Source organism: Lichenostomus cassidix, unplaced genomic scaffold (assembly GCF_008360975.1).
Source record: "Lichenostomus cassidix isolate B80296 unplaced genomic scaffold, HeHo_3.0 HiC_scaffold_43, whole genome shotgun sequence".
In the NCBI taxonomy this organism is placed as follows: domain Eukaryota; kingdom Metazoa; phylum Chordata; class Aves; order Passeriformes; family Meliphagidae; genus Lichenostomus; species Lichenostomus cassidix.
This window is the reverse complement of record NW_028147635.1, coordinates 3,081,249-3,095,957: the sequence shown is the minus strand read 5'-3', so window position 1 is coordinate 3,095,957 and position 14,709 is coordinate 3,081,249. Positions and strand designations below refer to the sequence as shown.

At 54.6% G+C, this 14,709-nt stretch overlaps 1 pseudogene; it reads left to right on the top strand.

Annotated features, from left to right (window-relative positions):
• LOC146421176 (uncharacterized) overlaps positions 1–14,709 on the top strand; it is a 125,450-nt pseudogene that overhangs the window by 42,860 nt on the left and 67,881 nt on the right.

Sequence of the window (14,709 nt, the reverse complement as noted above, 5' to 3'; positions counted from 1 at the left end):
CACGGGACACAGTCTAACTGCTGGCAAGAAAGAAACCCCTCCGAGAGCCGCGTACCCCAAACCACAACCAACCAACGCAGAGAACGACGATTCTGCGGCCAATCGAGACACCCAAAAGAACGCCAGTCAAGACCCACGAGGGGACTCAAGGGAGGGGGTAAAAAGGGCTATAAAAATTGATGGCTTGTAATCTTTAGGCGCGGTGCTGCAGGCGTAGCAGGGAGGCTCGCCGCGCCCGCCCCGCGCTGTAAATTGGCTGCAATCTGCTTGCTCAATTAATAAATTCTTTAATTGGCTCTACGTCTCTGATTGGTTTTTGAGACCCAATTTATAACATCCCCTATTGTCCTTTATTAAACTTTTAAATTTCAACAGGAGAGTGAAACTCGTTTTTCACATAATGGATGCCTTTCTCTTGGAATGGACAACAGACCTTCATGTGTGCAAGACAAAAATGCAGATCAGAGGAAACAAATTTAAGAGTTTTATAAACCAAGAACAATCACTGACAAAACTGCATAAGATTTTTTAACACAATAGTTTTTCTTTTATTTAATCTTTGGTCAGTATGTATGTTGCTTCTAACTACCTCTTTATGTTTTTTAAACCACAGATATTTATCATCATTTCTTTTTAGTATCTGTGATGCCTTTTGAATGCCATATACAACAGATTGATGCAATCAAAAGTTGTTTTCTATCTCAAATGGACAGAAAAACTTGTTTCTTCATCCCAAAGAGACTAAACCCCTTGTGTTTGGCATCACACCTCACATAACTTTGGTCCCAGTATCTCCACAGGGGATGTTGGCCCTGGGTCAGCCAAGTGGTGATGGTGACACCCTTAGGACGGCCATTCGGGCAGATGTCCGAAGGCATTGGGAACTGCACGGACCTTCTATAGCAGCAATGCCTGTCTTGATTCTCTCTGTCTTTATCCCCTCTTTTTTCTGTCTGTCTTTACTCTCTCAGCCTTTATCCTCTCTGTCTTTTCTCTCTCTCTCTCTCTCTAGTCTCTCTCTATTCCCTCATTCTTTAGTCCCTCTGTCTTTATTCTGTCTATATCCTGCCTTTATTCTGTTTTCATTCTCTCTGTCTTTATGCTCTCTTTATCCCCTCTGTGTTTTTCTCTTTACTCTCTCAGTCTTTATTCTCCCTCTATTCTCTCTCTCTCTTCCCTCTGTCTTCACTCGTTCTGTCTTTATTCTCTCTGTCTTTACTCTCTCTATCTTTACTCTCGCTGTCTGTTTTCTCTCTCCATTCCCTCTCTCCTTATTCTCTCTCTCCCCTCACAGCCGAGCAGGGCTGGCGGGAGCCGCGCTCCCCTCAGCGCCCCTGAGCAATGGCGGCAGCAATGGCGGCGCCGCTCCCTCAGCGCCGCCCCGGCCCCGGCGGGCGGGGAGCCCTCGGCAGCGCCCTGGGGGCAGCAGGACCGAGCCCCGGCCCCGGGCTGTGTCCCCGTGGCGCCGCAGAGCCCAGGCCACACACGGGCAGGGCACTCGGCGCCATCGCCCCCAGCCCCGCAGCCCCTTTGGAACCCGGCCCGGGGCTCGCCCTGCCTCCTCCAAGGCCCTGCTGGGCTCCAGCTGTTGCTCAGGGCTCTGTGGGGATCTTGTGCTTGGCCCGAGCGGGCTTTGTTTGCAGCCCGGGCTGCTGAGGGTCAGCCGTGAAATGTCCCTGCAGGGCACTTTTAATGGGATCAGCCCGGTGCTTCCTTTGTGCTGTGCCTTGCGCTGCTGTTTTATTCTGCTTTTAGAGCCTGCCTGGGAAGATCAGCCCCCAGGAGAGCAGAGCCTGCTGAGAGATCCAACATCCTCACCCTAAGCAAGGGATGGAACAGCACACACTGCTGAAAAGACTCCAGCTGTTCTCAGGTAACAAAGAAAGCTGAAACTGTCAATCTTGGTATTTAGTGCTGCATCCGTGTATAAAAGAATGCCCTAAAATGTCAGCTTTCAAGAAAATGTCCTACATTGGTGTTTCCTGTGCTGGTGACAGTCTTTTCAACCCAGCCTTCTGGGGCCTGACCTCTCTGCTGCTGTAGTTCCATGGACAGAGGTTGTTGTCTTTTCCCCCTTCCCATGGGCAGGCTGTGTTCAGCCATCTCCAGGACAGCAGGGCCACATCCCATGTCACTGTGACCTGGCAAGACAAAAAACATCACTCCAAAAGTGCCTCCCTTTCTCCTTCTTCCCAGGCATTTGGCCCTGGTAGTGGGTTTGGCTGCTGGTTGCTGCAGGAGGGAGACCACTGTGGCACTTTGGGGCACATGGATCCAAGGAAACCCTTGTGACACTGTGGAGCCTCATGGAACCTGGGAGCCACTGTGACACTGCAGGGCCTTGTGGAACCAAGGAGACCATGGTGACACTGTGGCACCCTGTGGAACCAAATATCCATTGTGACAGTATGGGACCTCATGGAACCAACTGTCCATTGTGACAGTGCAGATCAAGGAGGCCATGGTCTTGCTCATTGTTTATGCAAAGCTTTTGTATTCCTCATGGAATCCAGGAGAGCCTTGTTACACAGCAGAGCTCCATGGAACCAAGGGTCCATGGTGACACTTTGGAACTAAGGAGACCATTGCTGAGAGTACAGAACCTCATGGAACCAAAAGTCCATGTGACAGAGCAAGGGCTCATGGATTTAAAAAGGGCATTATGATACTGTGGGGCCCTATGGAACCTAATATCCATTGGGACACTACGGAACCTCATGGAACCAAGGGATCATTGGGACACAGAAAGGTCTTGTGGAACCAAGAAGTCCAAAGGTCTAAAACATTCCTTGCATGGTTCTGCCTTTGGGAAGGGGAACCTTCTTGGTGGCAGTTTGGACTTGGGACACACTGGAGGAGGGTGTCTGTTTTCAATGGGGAAACTTAGGAGATTTAAACTGCTTACAAAAAAAAAAAAAAAAAAAGGGAAAACCTCTGTTTGCCTGTGTGCAGCCAGTTCTCCAAGGAAAGCAGTCCACAAGTAAGTGAAGAGAGACAGGATGGGGTTTGGGAATGGGGAGCAAGAGAGACCACACTGAGTCAGACCTCAAGGCACAGCTTCTCTGACCAGGCCAGACCTCCTTAGGAGACACCCTGGATCAGTATCAATCACTGAATGCTGCATTCACCTCTTCTCTAAAGGGAAAAATACACCCTTTAAAACAGGAATGTAGATTTATTAGAAGCCCTTTGAAATATTTCTCCAAAACCATAAAAAAAACTTGCTAATGAACTGCATTATATCAGAGGTAAATGAAGGGAGAGCCATGGTTTGTTAGGAATTGCTTGATCCTAATGAGCCCAGTGGTGCATTTGGAGCTGAGCCCTTGAACCTCAGGGCCTGAGAGGAGATTGCACAAACCTTTCCAGGAGTCAAAGTCAGTGGAAAAACCCAAAGTGTCTCGAAGCATTCATGGCTCCCACTGAGGTTCATCCCCAACACAGGCTCTTCATGGACTCGGAGGAGAGAATTGGAGGCCAGGATTGCACAAACCTCTCAGAGACTCCAAGGCAAAAGCAAAACCCAAAGTCCTTTGGAAAACCTGCAGTCTCTAGGAGCATTAAGAAGCCCCCCAGGGCCATTCCTGCCAAAGGCTCCCCAGGACTCCTTCCAGCAAATCCCTGAGGCCAGGAATGCAGGGAGGCAAAGGCTCTGTGCAGGCAGCTCAGATGCTGAGCAAAGCCTGGGCTGGGTGGAGGCAGCAGAAAGGCCAAGGCCTGAGCCCCAGCCCTGGGGAAGGCAGATCCTGTCCCTCCTGCCTTGCTCAGGGCTCTTCTGGGGCACTGGGATGTGAGGTGGGGATGCTGAGGGCAGGACAAGGGGGTGACAGTGCCCAGCCTTGCTGGGGCTGTGCCAGGAGACCCCAGGGCCTCAGGACAAGGAGTCTCCTCACAGCCCTTGGTGCCAAAGTAGAGCAAATTAATTATACCATCAACTTGTAATTGGGTACAATATGTCAGGAAACTTCCTTGACAAGGAAGGATCTGAGGCTGAGAAAGTCCCTGTGCTGTTGCTGTGCTGCTGAGCTGGGCTGGGCTCCTGGCACAGAGGAGCTCCTGGCAAGCGGCAGCGCTGCAGAGAGACAGCTCTGCCCCGGAGCAGCTCCTGTGCACAGCCCAGCAGGGCTGGGGCACTGCCAGGCCATCTCAGGGACACCAGCAGGGCACACCCAGAGCTCACAGGTGCTCAGCATTGGCAGGGGCTGTGCCATGGCCCAGAGGGGGCTGTGTCATAGCCATGGGCACCTCTGGGGCTGTGTCAGAGAGCCACAGAGCAGCTGTGATGTCAAAAAGGAGCTGTGTGACATCACAGACTGGGTTCTGTGAGGTCACAGATTGGGCTATGACATCACAGAATTGGTTGTGTGAGGTCATGGAGCAGCTACAGGATCATAGAGGAGAATGTGTGACATCACAGAGCGGGCTGTTACATTGCCAGGTTGCTGTATGACATCAGAGTAGGCTGTGCAGCAACAGAGTGAACTGTGCAACATCATTGAGTGGCTGTATGGCATCACAGAGTTGGCTGTGTGACATTACTGACTGGCTTGTGACACCACAGAGCAGGCTGTGACATCCTAGAGCAGGGTGTGGTATGTGACGTCATAGAAAAGGGTGTGGAATCACTGGTTGGTTGTGTGACATCAAAGAGCAGACTGTGACATCAGGGTGTGGCTGAATGTCATCATACAGCAGGCTGTGAGGTCAGAGAGTAGACTGTGTGATACCACAGGGTGGTGATGTGACATCATCGAATGTGCTGTGACATCACAGGACAGCTTTATGTGACCATAGTGAAGGCTGTGCGAAATCACAGAGTTGCCTTTGACATCACAGAGTGGGCTATGACAACACAGGGTGTCTGTGTGACATCACAGGGGGCTGTGTGACATCACTGGGGAGGTCACTCTGCCCCAGCCCCCCTCACAGTTCCCCCAGACAAGTCCAACGCTGCTTGTGCACAGCAGGGTCCCCTGTCCCCCCAGGTCCCCCCTGCCCCCCAGTGCCACAGCCTCCCCCAGAGGATGTTCCACCAGAGCCTGACATGGGGACAGGGGAGACATTGTTACAGGTTCATTTATTTCACTCAAATACAATGTGAGACTCCTCAATTACATGAAGTCTCTGAGTTACAAAAGATGAAGGTATAATTAAATTGGAGAGAATGAATAATACTAATGCTTTGAAGGCAACACCATCAGAAGCAGAAAAAATATAAATGAGGAGAGACTTGGCCTGTCATGATGTGCACCAGGACCCAGTGAGAGAGGAAAACAGGCAGTCTGTGATAGCTGAAAAGTGTCCAGAAATCAGTCCTCTGAGAGCTTTCTTGAGCTCCTGGTTCCTCAGGCTGGAGGTGAGGGGGTTCAGTGCTGGAGGCACCACCAAGTACAGAACTGATACCACCAGATCCAGGGATGAGGAGAGATGGAAGGAGGGCTTCAGGTAGGCAAACATGGCAGTGCTGATAACCAGGGAGACCACGGCAGGTGAGGGAGGCATGTGGAAAAGGCTTTGTGCTGTCCCTGCTCAGAGGACATCCTCAGCACAGCCCTGAACATCTGCACATAGGAGAAAACAATGAACACAAAACAGCCAGAAGATATCCAAGCACTAATGACCATGAGCCAAAGTTCCCTGAGGCTGGAGTGTGCACAGGAGAGCTTGAGGATCTGGCGCACTTCACAGAAGAACTGGCCCAGGGCATTGCCCTGGCACAGGGGAAGGGAAAATGTATTGGCTGTGTGCAGCAGAGCAGTGAGAAAGCCACTGGCCCAGGCAGCTGCTGCCATGAGGGCACAAGCTCTGCTGCCCAGGAAGGTCCCATAGTGCAGGGGTTTGCAGATGGACACAGAGTGGTCATAACACATGATGGTGAGGAGATAATACTGTGCTGAAATGAAAAACCAAAAATAAATAGTTGGGCAGCACATCCTACATAGGAGATGTCCCTGGTGTCCCAGAGGGAATTGTGCATGGCTTTGGGGACAGTGGTGCAGATGGAGCCCAGGTCAGTGAGGGCCAGGTTGAGCAAGAAGAAGAACATGGGGTGTGCAGGTGGTGGCTGCAGGCTACGGCGCTGATGATGAGACTGTTGGCCAGGAGGGCAGCCAGGGAGATGCCCAGCAAGAGGCAGAAGTGCAGGAGCTGCAGCTGCCATGTGTCAGCCAATGCCAGGAGGAGGAAGTGGGTGATGGAGCTGCTGTTGGACATTTGCTGTGTCTGGCCATGGGGACCTGTTGATGGAGAAAAGGACAGTGACAAGTCAGGAGAGGCTGCTTTGAGCCAAAGCTGTGCCATTCCCTGCAGACTGTCCCGCTGGGACTCATCCACCCTTGTTCCTTCTCTAGAAAACCTTCATCCAGGTTCCTGCCTGAGCTCCACTTGTGCTGTCTGAGTGTGCCATGAGCAGCCAGGCCTGTGCGTGGGGCTCTCGAAGAGCCATCCCTGCCCTGCTGCCCTAGGATTGTGGCCATGGGGCAGAGGGACAAGGCTGAATATTCAGGATTTGTCAGGGCAATCCCTCCTAATGCAGAAAGGCTTGGTAGCATTTTCACTCACAGTTCCACAGGATAGCAGGAGGGAGTTTTAAGGAATGTTTTCCTACCCATACATCATTCCTGGTTCTCTGAGGTCAGAAATCCCCAGCATTTCTGCTGTACTCAGAGTTTGCCTCAGAGAGATGTGAGAGGCAAAGGGATTCCCTGTGGCTCAGGGCAAGGTGAGGGGCTGGATGGGCTTATTCCCAACTGCCCTGGGTTTGCACCTTTAATGCAATCACAGCACAATCACACTCCCCTGTCACCCTGCTGAGAGCAGAGGGATCACTGAATGTCTCACCCTCTCCAAAGGTCTCTCAGCAAGGTCTCAGCCCCTCCTTCTGCCAAGGACACTCACTGTTCCCTTGGCAAACCCAACAGCATTTCCTCACTTGTGGCATCTCTGCACTTCTCCGTGGGACATTCAGGGAACTCTGAGAGGCTCTGGCACAGATTTGCACCCAGGGGGGAAGCTCAGAGCTTGGAAGGACACAGCAAGGAGATCCCCAGGTGTGCTCATGATGGCATCTCAGGGAGGGAGGCTCAGCTCCTTCCCCTTTCCCATGGACTGCTTTGCCCACAGCCCCACAGGTCACAGGGAAGCTTGGACACCCCATTCCCATGGACACAGCTGCCTGGGAGGAATCCCAAGGGCAGTGCCTGCCTCAGCTGCTGCAAAGCCCAGAGCCTCCCTGAGAGCACCAGATAACAGTGACAGTATCAGAGGAATGCAGAAACAAGAGAAGATGTTGTGGTGCTGTGCCTGAGAGGGCAGGGCAGGGACAGCCTGGCACTCAGGACAGTGTTCCCTGTCCCCAGATGTGCACGGCACCTCCCACACACCAACAGTGCCCTCCTGCCCACAGCACTGCTCTGTTCAGCTCCCTCTCCTTCCCTCATCATCTCCCTGTGCTGCACATGTTCCTCCTGAGAGGAGCCTTGTCCCTGTCAGTGCTCACAGAGCCCATCCCACCCTCTGTGCACTCGCCTGGCCCTACAGAAACCTGCCTGTCTGCAGGGCCCTGCCTGGGGGAGGCTCTGTGTGCAGGTGGGCAAGGGCAGCTGGCAAGAGCCCTGCTGGGCCCTGCAAAGGTGCTGCTGCTGCTGTCCATGGGCTGAGCAGTGGCTGAAGGCCCTTGAGGAGGCTCCCAGCAGACACACTGAGCACCCAAAGGTACAGAGCAGGAGTTATTGTTCTTTGTGTCTGCAACCCTCGGCCCGGGAGCATCGCCCCCCCGGGACATCCCACAGGTGAGCGGGCAGGGGGAGCTCGGCCCAAATATCTCGGGTGATGCCTGGGGTTTTTTTTGGGAGGGAGGGATTTTTGGCCCTTGTAGGACTGCAGCACCTAACCCCAAATATCTTCATTGGCTGCCTGGAGGGTTTTTTTTGGGGGGAGGGGGGCGGGGACGGGGTGGATATTTGGATCTTGCAGGACTCCAAATGTGAGTCACAAATGCCCCTTGGGGGGATATGGGGGAGTCCCCAGCACGTGGGATTTTTAGGGGATCCTGGTGGCATCTGCCGGAGGCATGGGATGGGATGGGATGGGATGGGATGGGATGGGATGGGATGGGATGGGATGGGATAGGATGGGATGGGATGGGATGAGGCCTGGGAAGGGTTGGATGTGGATTGGGGTGGGGGATGAAGTCTGGGGGAGGGGGATGGGTGGGATGGGGCCTGGGATGAGGCAGCCAAAGGTTGGGGGTGATGAAGCCGGGGGGACCCCACTCCTTAGGAGCTTGTGGGGTATCCGGCAGCTGTGAGGGAGTTTTGGGGTACCCCTGATCCTTCGGGGGTGGCACTGGCAGTGGGGGACACGTGGCTCCGGCACCTCTGGACAACATCTGCGCCCCCCCTCGCCCCCAGCGCCCCCGGGAGCGGAATCTGGGGAGGGGGGAGGTGGGGGGCGCCCAGGCCGGGCCCCCCTTGCTGTCCCGGCAACTGGGGGCCGAGTGCGGGGGGAGCCCCGCGGGCATTGCCCGGCCCTGCCCGGCACGGCTGATGCCGCCCGCCCGCGCTGCGCACTGCTCCGGACTGGTGCTGCCAGTGCCGCGCGAGGCGGGGCCGCTTTGGGGACCCCCCAGGGCAGAGCGCTTTGGGCTGCTTTGGGGCTCTGGGCACCTGCAAAACCGGCGCTGGGCACGGCAAGAGCGTGTGGGGGCAGCTGGGGCCCTACTGGTGGCACTGGTGGCGCTGGGAGTCCCCCCGGCCGCGGGGTGAGCGGGGGGCGTGGTGAGAAGGGGGGCTGGGAGCCCAAATGGAGCGAGATGGGGATTAGGGAGGGGCCTGGAACCCCCAAAACCTGTCATAGGGGAGGGGGGTTTCAGGATTGAGGGGAATGATGGTGCAAGGGCAGAAGAGCAAGGGAAAAGAGGGGGCTGGGACCCCGAAAGAGAGCGGGAGGGGGATGGGACACCCCAGTTGAGTTGGGAGGGGTCTGTGGATTGGGAGAAGGATGGGAAAGGGGAGGAGAGGGGAGGGAAAGGTGGGGTTGGCACGGAAGCAGGGCAGTTCCATGGGGGTCCAGCCCTGTCCCCCAGCACTGGATCCCCGGAGCAATTCCCTGGGGCTCTGGGGGAGGTGGATCTGCACTGGGGGTCCCCAAGCCCCCTGTCCATCCCTGGGGCTGATTGGGGGGTTCCCCCCACCCAGCAGCCAGTGCTGCAGCAGCCGTGGGGCAGAGGAGGGTGGGGAATGGGGTTCTGGGGTGGGAGCAGAGGAGGAGCGGGAGGAAGAGGAGGGAGAGAGGAGGAGCAGGAAAAGGAGGAGGAGAAGAACTATGAGATTTCACCACCCACTGTGTCTGCAGCACCCCTGGCTCTGGGATCATTGCCCCCCCTGCATTCCACAGGTCACCAGGGAGGGGGAGCTCACCCCAAAGCTATTGGGAGTCTCTGGGAGGGTGTTAGTTTTTGAGGGGTGTTTGGAACTCACAGATTCTGGAAGTGAGCGCCAGATATCTTTGCATGTCCCTGGTGGGGATTTTTTGGGCTTGAGGGTATGTTTGGATCTTGCAGAACTCCAAAGCTGAGCCATAAATGCACCTTTGGTGGAATATTGGGGGTTCATGTGGGAATTGCCTGCTATCAGCAGGACAGGACATCAGTTTTGGGGATCCCTGAGAGAGCTGGGAGGGTAGAACATTGTACTCCCCAAGTGGAGAGAGCAGAGAGGGGCAATACCGGAGCTGGGGGACCCCTGGCAGCCTGGAGGGGTGGGGGAGGCTGGAGATGAGGCAGGGCTGGGACACTGTGACACTGAAAGGGGCAATGGGGAGAGGGGGAAGCCCCGAGTGCCTGGAGTGGGGGGAGCCTGCAGAGGGGGACCCTGGGAGCCCTTGGAGCCAAAGCACAATCAGGGAAGAAGGGACCCCTGGGAGCACTGAAACCCCACAGCATCCCTAATCAGGACCCAGGAGAAGGGGGATCCCCAGGACCCATGGGAGCCCCAGCAACTTCGAGAATGGGAAACCCCAGAAACCCAAAGAGAGGAGATTGGAAAGGGAGAACTCCTGGGAGGATTTTTCTCAACTCATTTTTATTTTAGGAGGATTTTATAGACACAGAACAGCCGGTGACTTCTAGAGATAGACTTGGGCAGGAGGAACCCCCAGCCCAAGGCACTCACACCTTTTTTTTACCCAAACGAGGATTTCCAATTCCCAAACTTGGCCAGATGGAGGAGGAGGCAGTGAGGAAGAGGAAGATGCCTCAGGACAGTCAGGCAGGTGAGGAGGAAGTCACTGCCCCTTTCCTGCTCTCTTCTCCTCCATCTCCCAGCCCAGCATTGCCCCTGGCTGCAGTACAACCCTGCTGCTGACTCTGTCCTGGTAGGGGTGGATTGGGAGGATCTCCTTCCCTTTCCCTCTGGCGCAGAGGCAAATCCCAAATCCTCTCCTTGTCCTTCTTTCCTCAGACAACAAGCTGAGGAGAGAGACCAGGGAGGACAAGTCCTTACGGCAGAACCTCATGCAAGAGGCCATTTTGAGCAGCTCCATGACCCAGGAATCAAACTGTGAGGAAAAGCCCCAGAGATGCTGCACAAGGAGAGGCTGCAAACCCAGCCCAGGGTGCTCTGAAGAGCAAAGACCCACCCTGTGCCAGGAAGTTGGCAAGAGCTTCAGACAGAGTTCAGAGCTGGAGAGTGCTGTGAAGCTTCATGAGACCGAGAAGCCCTACGAGTGTGGGGAATGTGGGAAGAGCTTCAGAAAGATCTCCAAGCTTATGGACCACCATCGGATCCACACCGGGGAGAAGCCCTATGAGTGTGTGGAATGTGGGAAGAGCTTCAGCCAGAGCTCCAATATGATCCGCCACAAGAGGATCCACACTGGGGAGAGACCCTATGAGTGTTCAGAATGTGGGAAGAGGTTTCAGAGCAGCTCAGATCTCCTCATCCATGAACGGATTCACAGAGACGAGAGGCCTTTTCACTGTCCTGACTGCAGGAAGGGCTTCAAGCACAACTCCCACCTCCTCAGGCACCAGCGCATCCATACTGGGGAGAGACCCTATGAGTGTGGGGAATGTGGGAAGAGCTTCAGCCGGAGCTCCCACCTGATCCGTCACAAGAGGAGCCACACTGGAGAGAGGCCCTATGAGTGTTCCAAGTGCAGGAAGAGGTTTCAGACCAGCTCAGCTCTCCTCTTACACCAGCGGATTCACACAGATGAGAGGCCCTTCCGTTGCCCTGACTGCAGAAAGGGCTTCAAATATAACTCCCACCTCATCAGGCACTGGCGCATCCACACTGGGGAGAGGCCCTTTGAGTGTTCTGAGTGTGGGAAGAGGTTTCAGAGCAGCTCAGATCTCCTCAAGCATCAGCGGATTCACACACAGGAGAGGCCTTTCCGCTGCCCTGAGTGCAGGAAGGGCTTCAAGCGCAACTCCCACCTCATCACACACCGGCGCATCCACACTGGGGAGAGACCCTATGAGTGTCCCGAGTGTGGAAAAGGCTTCAGCCAGAGCTCTCACTTGACACAACACCGATGGAGGCACCAGTAAGGGAAGCCCTGCAAGTGCCCCAAGTGGGGGAAGAGCTTCATGCACTGCTCCGTATTCATCCCCCATCGGAGGACCCTCATTGGGAAGAGCCCTGGTGAATCAGTGTTGTGGTTTGACCCTGGCCAAATGCCAGGCACCTACAAAATCTGCTTTCTCTTCTCTCCCCTGCTGCAGCTGTGCAGAGGGGAGGGGAAAAAAGCCCTAACACACACACACACACACACACACACACGGCTCATGAGTCGAGATAATGAACCGGGCAGGATGCACTGAAGGGTAAAACAGGCTGAGAACTTAAAGTTGCAAAGTGATTTATTGGTAACCTAACCCTAAACAGAGTCAGAGGGGGCAAATGAGAACTAAAAATAAGCTCTTAATAGACTGTTTCTCTGCTTACCCCCCTCCCTCTTTCCCACAGAGGGTTGTGGCAGGCAGGGTATGGGTTTTTTTGGTCAGTCCATGACCAAAATTTCTTCCGCTGTTCAGGGAGAGGAGTCCTCTACTTAGCCATGGGTCCCTCCCACTGGAGACAGTCCTCTGCAAACTTCTTTGCTATGGGTCCAATCTCTCGAGCAGCAGCCACTGGAATCTGCTGCCCCATGAGTTCTTGTCCACAGGGTTCAGAGCTCTGAGCCCAGGCCAGGCTGTTTCCATCCCAAGGAACAAGGCCTTTCCCTGCACTGGGACTCCCACTGGATCACAGCTTCCTCCAGGCATCCACCTGCTCCTCTAGCGTGAGCACCTCCCCACGGGCTGTGGGTGGATCTCTGCACCCCTCGTGGACCCCATGGGCTGCAGGGGGACAATCTGCTTCGCCATGGTCCTCACCACGGCCAGCAGAGGATTGTCAGCTCTGGTGCCTGGAGCACCTCCTCCCCCACCTTCTCCACTGACCTTGGTGTCTCCATGTTGTTTTCCCTCACATATTCTCACCTCCTCCCCATCCTCTGTCTAAAAAGAAGTGCTTGCTCACATTGTTTTGATTTCGTCTTAAATATGATATCACAGAGGTGTAACCAACATCTCTAATTGGCCCAGACTTGGCCAGCAGCATGTCCATCATCTTCAGAGCCATCAGAGATTGGCTCTGCTGGACATGGTGAAAACTTCTAGAACATTCACACAGGACACACAGGAACCATTTTTGTGCCCCTCCCCACCCACTAGCAAAAACTGGGCTAAGCAAAACCAGCTCATGAACACAAGTTTTCTCCCAACCCTTCAGCCACTTCTTCAGGCCTACCACAACAGCTTTTGAAAGGTTTAAGTTTCTCCTAGATGCTAAAGATAGCTTGCTGATGTTCTGGGCTAAGCAAAACTAACATACTCAGGTTGGGAAGGCACCTGGCTGGTGGCTTCCATGTCCTCCTGATTCCCTGTGGCCACCTGGACAAACACAGGAGCAGGAACATCCATCGGGACTAAGACTGACATCAGAAATTCATTGGGAAGAGCTGATTTATTAATGTTGCACCTTAAAAATTGTTACCTGCTGTGTAATTGTTTCTTCTGGTGGCATCAAGAAATGATGGATGATCTTGGAGGTCTTTTCCAACCTGAATAATTTCCTTCTTCACCTAGTCAGAACAACCAAAGCTGAGGTAAAATAAAAAAATTAAACAAAGAGATCTAAAGCTGCACTGTTTTACTGTGCATTTGGGGGTGAATGTGGGGTTGAGGGGAATATTCATGAGGATTTGGATGTTCTGGGGCTGCCCAGGCTGGGGGACAGGACAACAGTCTCATAGCTGTGCTGGCAGAATGTGTCCACCTGAGCCCATCTGTTGTTCAGGAATTCTGGTTTTCTGTCCCAGTCCCTGGCCTGGGTCTCCCCATGTGGGGTGTGCCCCCCAAAGTGCCCAAATCACTGCTGAAGTGCCTGAGCTGCTCCCAGCTGTGGATGTTCCTGTCCACAAGCCTCTCCTGGTCAGTGCCATAGGGGGTGGGAGAGGGTTTGGGGGATCCTGGGGGGGATTGGGGCGGGGGCTTTTGTGGCTTTTCGGGGCATTTCTGGTGCTGAGAGGGAGTATGGCAGTGTCTGTGAGGGAGTTTTGGGGCCCTAGCTGGACTGTGTAGCTTGGAGAGAATTTGGGTAGGTTAACTGAGGGAGATGGAAAGGGTGTTTGGTGGCTCTTGGGCCCATTTATATTGCAGGGAGTGGTTTGGGGGTCCTGTCTGTGTGCTCTGGGGTGGTTTGAGGGCTCTGGGTGTGGCTGTGGGGCTGGTAGAGAGTTTTAGGGCAGTTATGCCCCCCCAGACCCCCAAAGCTGCCACCACATGCTGCCCCCCAAGGTGCTGCTGGGCTTTGGGGGCTCCATGTTGGGGTTTATCCTCCTGATGCTGTAGGAGAAGGTGAGTGGGGGTCCTTAGGGGGTCCTGTGTGTCCCCCAGAGCATGTGTGTGACCTCCACATCCCAATTTCAACCCCTTTTCCCTCCCCACAGGGCTCCTGACCCAGCTCCTGCTCCCCCCAGGAGGGAATTTGGGGAGGGGGCAGAGGGGGTGCACAGCCCCCACCGGGGGATGACCCTGAGCCAGTGCCCTTTGTTTAGCACCAACCTGGGCTTGGGGCTGCAGGAGGAAGAGGCTGATGGGAAGCAGATCCTGCAGGTGGGACAGTGCTTGGGGTCAGGGCAAGGTCCTGCCTTGACCCTGAAGTGCCAGGGGGTCCTAGAGGGACAGGGGACCCTGCTGTGCACAAGCAGCATTGGACTTCTCTGGGGGGAAGTGTGAAGGGGCTGGGGCAGAGTGACTTCCCCAGTGACCTCTCACAACTACCCTGTGATGTCACACAGCCCCCCTGGGATGTCACAGCCCACTCTGGGATGTCACACAGCCATCTTGTGATGTCAAATCCCTCTCTGTGGTAGGACACTACCTCCTCTGTGAAGTCACACAGCGAGTCTGTGATGTCATGGCTGCCCTGTGATGTAACAGCTGCCCTGTGATGTCACACAGTCCCCCCTTTGATGTCTCAACCCACTCTGTGTTGTCACTACCCATTCTGTGATGTCATACAGCCATTCTGTGATGTCATGGCCCACTCTGTGATGTCACAGCCCTATCTGTAATGTCACAACACTGCTCTGTGATGTCACAGCACCACCCTGCAGTGTCACAGCCCACTCTGTGATTCCCCACAGGGAGCTCTGTGATGT